Below are 8540 nucleotides of genomic sequence, written 5' to 3' on the forward strand. Positions count from 1 at the left end.
TGATAAAACTGGACATTACGAGAGTACAGAGCCTATGCAGAAATCTTTATTGGCACACTTAGCACCATCAAATGAAAATGAAATTAACAATGTACAACAGGAAAATAAGGAAGTGGATGCACAGCACCAAGAGACATGTACTAATATTCATGCTTCCAGTAAGCAGACTTTTTTATCGGAAAATGTACCTCTGGAGGAAAATGAATGCGATATCATTAGCAACGATGAAAGTGTACATAAACAGGAAGTCGAATTATTAACTGCACAGAAGGAATTCGCAACATCTGACTGCAATTGTTGTATGGCAGAGAAGTACAAAAAACTTGAGAAACTATATTTAAAAAGTGAAAGATTGAGGGTTTTAATGAAAAAAAATCACAACCGATTGCAAGTCATTATGAAGAGGAAAATTATGAAACTGGAAAAAATTGTACGTACGCATGTATCTTCAAACGGACTTAATAATAAACTTTTTAATTCTGATCAAAAAAATTTCTTAAAAATTCAGTATAAAAGAATGCCAAAGTGGTGTCATGAGTACTTTAGTTAAAGCGTATCAATTAAAATTTGCATGTGGTACTTCAGGCTATCGAGAATTATTAAGTCAAGGATTTCCACTTCCCTCTTTTAGAACTTTGCATAGAAATTTAGAAAAATGGAAATTTCAAAGCGGACTGTCAACAATTTTCGAATTTTTACGTATAAAAGTTTCACAGTTTAAAAACGACATAGATAAAGATTGCCTCATTGTTCTTGACGAAGTTAGCATTTCTCCGGGGAAATGGTTTGATACGTCCACGAATACGTACGTAGGTAATGTAACTTTGCCAGGTCATAATAGTAATAATGAAGCGACACATGGCCTAGTATTTATGCTTGCAGGTGTTGCTCAAAGGTGGAAACAAACCGTGACATATTTTTATTCCGGTAATAGTACAAACGGATCGATTTATAAGTCAATAATTTTAAATATTATTGAGGAAGCTAACAAAATAAGATTGCGTGTTCAGGGTATCGTATCCGATATGGGTGCTCCAAACCAGGCAATGTGGAAATCGTTTAACATTAATGTTTCTCGATATTCGACGGTACAAAATAAATGTGAACATCCATTAAATGAAGGACGACACCTTTTCTTCTTTCATGATGTTTGCCATGCACTTAAAAATTTAAAAGAAGGCATATTGAATCACGTAAATGTTACTATTTCTGCGAAATTTGTTGATAAATATAACTTGCCAACAAACACACTAAGTTTGAAACATTTTACGGAACTAATTAATGCGCAGAAAGATTTACAATTGTCATTAGCACCAAAATTGCTAGAAGATTATTTAGATAGGTCCAAACACTTTCTAAAAATGAGGGTGAAAAATGCATACAATGTTTTGAGCCGAGATGTAAGCTCAGCGCTTAACTATTTAGCTGTTGAACATAATCGAGAAAAATACAAGACGACTGCTTGGTTGATTGCACAAATTGCAAGATGGTTTAAGATAGTTAGTTCTCGAAGCCTCACTTTTGCTATTAGCAAACACGACGAAAAAAAATATATAGAAACGATAGAGTTTTTGTACGAATTTGTTGATTTAATTTCTTTATTAACTTTTGGTTCAAAAACAGATTGGAAGCCTTTTCAAAAAGGTATTATTATATCGACACTTTCGTGTATTGAACTGTCAAAATACTTGATTGAAGAAGGGAATTATAAATTTGTTTTATGCGGTAGATTCACACAGGATTGCATCGAAAACTTGTTTGCGGTTCTTTGTTCAAAACATTGTACATTAAATGCTCTACAATTAAAAAGTAACTTAAAATTAGTAACTATTTCGCAATACATGCAAAAAATCTCTACTAGCAATTATGATGAAGATGATCGTGAATTCTTGCCCGATTTCTTGCAAATTTTGCGAAACATGAAAAAAGACTGTGATAACGAAACGCTCAATAAACAGCTGCCAGTACCTAACGTGTTACCCAAAGATATAACTTTAAGTAATATTGAAATGAATATTTTATATAATGTCGCCGGTTACATTATTACTAGTATTATAAAAACTAATAGAGCTTGCAAGCAATGCATCCAATGTCTTGGCACTCGTAGACAAAAATTAAGGCACTACAGTAAATTAACAATGATGAAATGTTATAAAGAGGATACATTATTTTTTGTTAACAACGTGACATTTGACTTCTTCGTTGAAATGGAGAAAATATTTAGAAGTTATAATAATAGTTCTCTTTCCAGAAGTAACATTAATATACGTAACTTTATCGTTGTTAAATTTAAAGAATGTTCTTACTTTTTACCAGAGTGCCATAACTTAAAGGATAAAATAGCATCCAGGTTTGCAGGGTTTAGGCTAAGAATTAATTCTAAAAAGACTCGCGTTAATGAAAATTGCACCCAGTCCAGCAAAACGATGGCGATGCATCATAATATTAAGTAATGTTATTTCTTTAAGTTTTAATTGTTATGTTTATAAATTGTGATGGTTTGTAATTTCTTTAAGTATTGTCATGTTTATTAAGTATTATCGTTTGTAATGTTTTATTGCGTAAAAAGGTGTAATTTCCAGTTTTAAAACAATGCATGTTTTATTTATTACATACTTACAAAAACGTAATTAAAAATGTATTTAAATAGAATTACTAAGGCCAGATTGCACCAACATTAGTTTAGATTTCAGCAAGACTTAAATATGTGTATATTTTTATCTTTCTTTATAAATAAATAGACACATATTTAAGTCTTGATAAAAATCAAAATAATGTTGGTGTAATCAGGCCTAAATGTATTCTTATTTTTTCAGAAAAATCATTTATTCATGAATCTATACCAGCCAGTTTGAAATTACCCGAGCTCAATTATGCAGAGTACACATACGAAAGGATCAAAAATGAATTTCATAACTGCAAATAGATGGCAAGTATGAATATATACAGGGTGTCAATTAAGTCCCGGGACGGCTGAATATTTTCTCATGTAAGATATTTTTGAAAAAGGTCAAGGTCATTTCTGAAGTAATTTTCAACAAGAAATTCAACGGTGACCTTCAATTTGACCTTGAGCTTGACCTTCAAAATCATTTCAAGGTTAAATTAGGTTTTTTAAATAGAAACCCCTATTTTTGATTCCAAAATCTAATAGCTGGTGTCAAGAGCTTTTCAAAACACTATAATGAAGTTATTTTTCATTAAGTACTTTTCGAGTTATGAGGCTTGTAAATTGCAGTATTTTGACATAAAATACAAAATATCTTGTAAAACATTCAATTTTTGGGAATCTTACCTCAATACTTTTATGCATAAAATAATGAGACTTATTATGACGATTAATGAGAGAAATATTTTGTACATAAAAAATAAAACTTTTTAAATAATATTACATTATTTAATGATTTCATGTCCTTTTTTGCATAAAAGTGTAAATAAAATAACAAATATTATAAATAGCAAATAAGTATAGCAAGTATTGTAAATGTCCACTGAACCGTTTTTTCTACACACTTTTGGTCTAATTTGACAATATTGCTCCCATAGTGAAGGAATTAAGTTTGGTGTTACTTTAATATGTCTAAAGGACATAAAGTAATGTATAAGGACTACATTAATCTTTCAAATCTACATTCAACAATTTTAAATTTTCCGCGCGTCGATGAATGTCACGTGGCTTCCGAGAACAAAATCTGGATTGGCACAACTCTACTTATAGGAACTCTAATACAAGATAGGCGAGGAGAGTGAAGCCGAAGTGCGGGAGGTAACTGTGCCTAATTTTCATTGGCTATGGCTATGCGCATACTCAGTACCGCTTTACTTCAAATGGTTTCAAGTCGTTTGACGCACTATTTCGGAATCAATTAAGTATATCAAAAGTAACTTAGCATTGCAAAGAGTTAAATATAAAGAAAGTTTAAAAAAAAAGTTATTCCCATTTATTTTGATTTTTTTATAAGTTCGAACGCGAAACGTTTATTTCTTAGCAATTGAGAAATTCGACTTATACATCAACCTTGGCAAATAAGAGTATATTAACATATTTAATATATTTCTTTAATATATTATTGTAATATATATTTCTATTTATATACATAATTATATTTCTTATACATATATTATATATATTTTTATTAATATAAAAAACATGTAAAATATATGTACATATAAAGGTCAACACATAAATAAAGTTATTACACTTAAAGAAAGTTACAACCATTATATATGCAATTATTTATTATTTTTATTATGTTATTACAAAATAATTATGTTATAGGTATAGAATTATAATTAATACAAAAATATAAAAGAAACTTATACATTATATATTTATTATATTATATTTATAAAACTATTATATATTTGTAAAGAAAGTACGGGGTACTTCCTTTTTAATTATCCCGCGCACTCTTACGGCGCGCAGGTAAAATAGGTTTCTACACACACAAGGAGAGAGGGAGGAAAGTAAGAAAAAGGAGTAGGAGAGAAGTGACCATGTGTAATGATTAATGTATAAAAGTTACGAATGTAAAGACTGTAATTGGGGAAAAGACAGAGTGAATAATTGACATTTAATGTCGTTTCTCTTTTTACAGGTAAGCTCAGTGATGTTATTGTTCCTGTCTAAATAGTTGTAAATAGGAACAAGAATAAGATGTGTGAAATAAAAGAAAAACTCTTTTTACAGGAGAAACTCAGTGATGTTATTGTTCCTGTCTTTACCTAATTAGTATAGAGAGAATAAGAATCCTTATAAAACGACATTATCGTCAAGAAAAGCAGGATTATGAAAAAATTAAGATTCGATTTTGTTGTGAAAGCAGCAGAAGAAAACCAACGCAATTACCCTAACCTCAATTGGAACACAGGAAAACAAGAACTTCATTATGCCGGCAGAACACCAAGCAATGAATTTACACACAACTCTGGAAAAAACAAAAGCTTACGGCAGAATAAGGAATACGCTAAAAAAAAGACACCAGAAGAGAGGAATATGGATAACTCTCATAGAAGATTTGAGAAAAACATACTTGGATGAAGAAGAAAATATAATGTTTAATGAATATTATTTAGAAGAAGCTGAGGGAGAAATATTAGAAAAGAAAGACACCGAAGTCACAGAAGACGCTATGACTAAATTATTAGAAAAACTCATAAACCAGCAGCAAAATTATGAACGCCAAAACCTACAAAAAACCTCAGAAAAATTTATATTGGAAAAATACTCAACAAAAAGTATCAATGCATATCATTGGGTACAAGACTTTGAGAATGAATGTCATCGCTTTGAGATAATACAAAATAGAAAGAAAATTGAAATTTTCAAACTATTTCTAGAGAAATCTTGCCTAGATTGGTACAGCAGCATGATGATAAAATTATCTATAGATTCAGAGTGGGAAAAGTAGAGAAAAAATTTTATTGAAACTTATGCAAATAAAGGATGGAGCCAAATTAGATACGCAATGTCATATAGATACCAAACAGGCTCACTGCTAGATATGCAGTGAAGAAAGAAAAGCTTCTATTAGAGATAAGGAAAACTATTGATACTGGTACATTAATAGATCTAATAGCTGCAGGTTTACCAAATTTCATAGCAGACAGGATTGACAGAGAGTCATTACAAGAAACTGAAGACTTATTTAATGAGATAGGGAAACTAGAGCACATGACTAAAAAAAGAAAATTTGGAGAAAAAAAAAATTATAACCAAAATGGAAATAAAATCACAAAAACACCATGTAAAATCTGTGAAAAAAATAACAAAGACTCACGTTATCACCCCGAAGCACTATGCTGGTTTAAACCGAAAAATAATGAAGAAAAAAAAAATAAAAAAATAGAATTTGTAAATAATTCTGAAGTAGAAAATGCATTGATAAAAGAAAATCCAAAAAACTAGATTTAACACCATTAATTAAAGTAAAGGTACTGCTTAACGAGACTCTGGAAGTGAATAGCATTTATGACTCCGGTTCAAACGTATCTTTGATAAATTCAAGATTGCTGAAAAAGGAGAGAAGCAATACCACTAATACAAATTTAAAAACAATCAATGGTGTTAAAAAAGCAGATGGAGTAATAACTGTAAAAATAAAAATTTTTAATATAGAAAATATGATGGATATTTTTGTTATAAACAGTGAACATTTCAATTATGATTTCCCAATTGGCCTAGATTGCATAAAAAAATTTAAATTATGCCAAAATGAAAAATTAGAAATAAAACAGAGGATAATTCCTAATCTACAAGGAGAAGAAATAGAAAAAAACTATGATGATAAAGAAGAGAAAAACTACACAATAAATTTTAACGAACACATAGATAGGGAAAATTTTGAAATAGTTACGGACCATTTAGAATATGAAGAGAAAAATGAGATTGATAAACTTATAGAAAAATATGGAGCAACATTCGCAAAAAATAAATATGATATAGGAACAGTAAGGAATTATGAAGCTCACATAGATCTATTAATTGAAAAATATCCTAGTAAAAGACCATATAGATGTACGATTGAAGACAGGAAAAAAATTGAATAACAAATTGCTAAATTACTAGAATCAAAATTAATTGAAGATTCATACAGTCCATTTGCCGCTCCGGTAACCTTGGCATACAAACGAGAAGAGAATAAAAAAACAAGATTATGTATAGATTTTTGGGACTTAAATAAAATAGTAGTGCCTCAATCACAACCGTTCCCCTTGATTGAAGATCTTATGGAGAAAACAAGAGACTGCAAGTACTTTTCCACATTAGACATAAACTCAGCATTTTAAGCAATACCTTTGAAGATTGAAAATAAGAAAAAAACAGCATTTGTGACACAAGAGGGTCATTTTCAATGGACTTGTCTACCATTTGGGTTGAAAACCTCGCCAGCGATCTTCCAAAGGATTCTGAGTAACATTATAAGAAAACATAAACTTGCGGACTTTGTAGTCAATTATATCGATGACATACTAGTTTTTTCAAAAACATTTGCTAAGCATATTGAACACTTAACACAATTATTAGAATCAATAAAGAGTAAAGGTTTCAAATTAAAGTTTTCAAAATGTGCATTTGCAAGGAATTGGGTAAAATATTTGGGACACAAAATACAAAACAATTCAATACGCCCATTAAAAGACAATCTAGTATCAATAAGAAATTTTCCTACACCAAAAACACAAAAAAACGTTAGACAATTCTTGGGAAAAATAAACTTCTACAATAAATACGTAAAAGACAATGCAATTATCTTAGACCTACTACATAATCTGCTAAAGAAAAATCAACAATTTATTTGGACGGAAGATTGTCAGACATCATTCGATAAAATAAAAGATCTTCTTTGTCATCAACCAATTTTAGGGATATTTGATCCAAAGTTACCAATAAACATATACACGGATGCTAGTTTGAAAGGAATAGGAGCAATTTTAAAACAACCACAAATAAATGGAGAAGAAAAACCAATCGCATACTTTTCAAAAAAACTTAATGATGCTCAAAAGAAAAAAAAGCCATTTATCTGGAATGCCTAGCTATAAAGGAAGCTGTAAAATACTGGCAACATCGGCTCATAGGACAAGAATTTACAGTTTTTTCGGACCACAAGCCGTTAGAAAATATGAATATAAAATGTAGAACCGACGAAGAACTGGGTGAATTGACATATTATTTATCTCAATACAACTTCAATATAAAATATTCACCAGGAAAATATAACCTAGAAGCAGACTGCTTAAGCAGAAACCCGGTTTTAGAACCAAATGAAGACGAAGATAAACAGCTAAAAATTGTAAACCTCATAACATCAGAAGAAATTATTAGCGACCAAGAAAAAAACGAAGATTTACAGATTAAAAAGAAAAAAATGATACAAAAGAATAAAATATACTATAAAAAGAAAAGAAAAAAAGAAAAGATTGTACTATCAGAAAAACTTAGTATAGAATTCATAAAAAAAATTCATGAGCACTATTGCCACATAGGTATAGAACAAATGAAAAACAAAATTAGCCCTTTTTACACAAGCAAAAATTTACTGCTGAATATAAAAAAAATATGTAAAACTGCACAATATGCATACAAAATAAATCTAGAGGTCAAGATAAATATGGCCTAATGTCTCATTTAGGACCGGCGGAACGACCGTTCGAAATTATATCAATAGATACAATTGGAGGATTTGGAGGATCAAGATCAACAAAAAAATACCTGCACTTACTAGTCGATCATTTTACAAGATACGCCTGGATATTGACATCAAAAACTCAGAGTGCCAATGATTTTATAAAACTAGTAAAAAAAAATTACGAAAGACGAAAAGATTGGCATGGTATTAACAGACCAATATCCAGGAATAAATTCAAAGGAATTTAAGAATTTTTTAGAAGAAAAAAAAATACCATTGATCTTCACAGCAGTAAACTCACCTTTCTCCAACGGGCTCAACGAAAGATTAAACCAGACATTGGTAAATAAAATAAGATGCACAATAAACAAGAAAAAAAAAATTGCATGGACGACAATTGCCCAAGAA

The 8540-nt window shown here is 30.0% G+C and overlaps 1 long non-coding RNA gene across 1 annotated transcript; it reads left to right on the forward strand.

Moving 5' to 3' along the window:
• The first annotated feature begins 445 nt into the window (after positions 1 to 445).
• Positions 446 to 5877, forward strand: LOC105677300 (uncharacterized). Its single transcript, XR_010888874.1, has 2 exons — positions 446 to 1101; positions 2817 to 5877. It is a non-coding gene; the product is annotated as an uncharacterized lncRNA (long non-coding RNA).
• The last annotated feature ends 2663 nt before the right edge of the window (positions 5878 to 8540 follow it).

The sequence above is a fragment of the Linepithema humile genome, chromosome 2, assembly GCF_040581485.1.
Source record: "Linepithema humile isolate Giens D197 chromosome 2, Lhum_UNIL_v1.0, whole genome shotgun sequence".
Classification (NCBI taxonomy): domain Eukaryota; kingdom Metazoa; phylum Arthropoda; class Insecta; order Hymenoptera; family Formicidae; genus Linepithema; species Linepithema humile.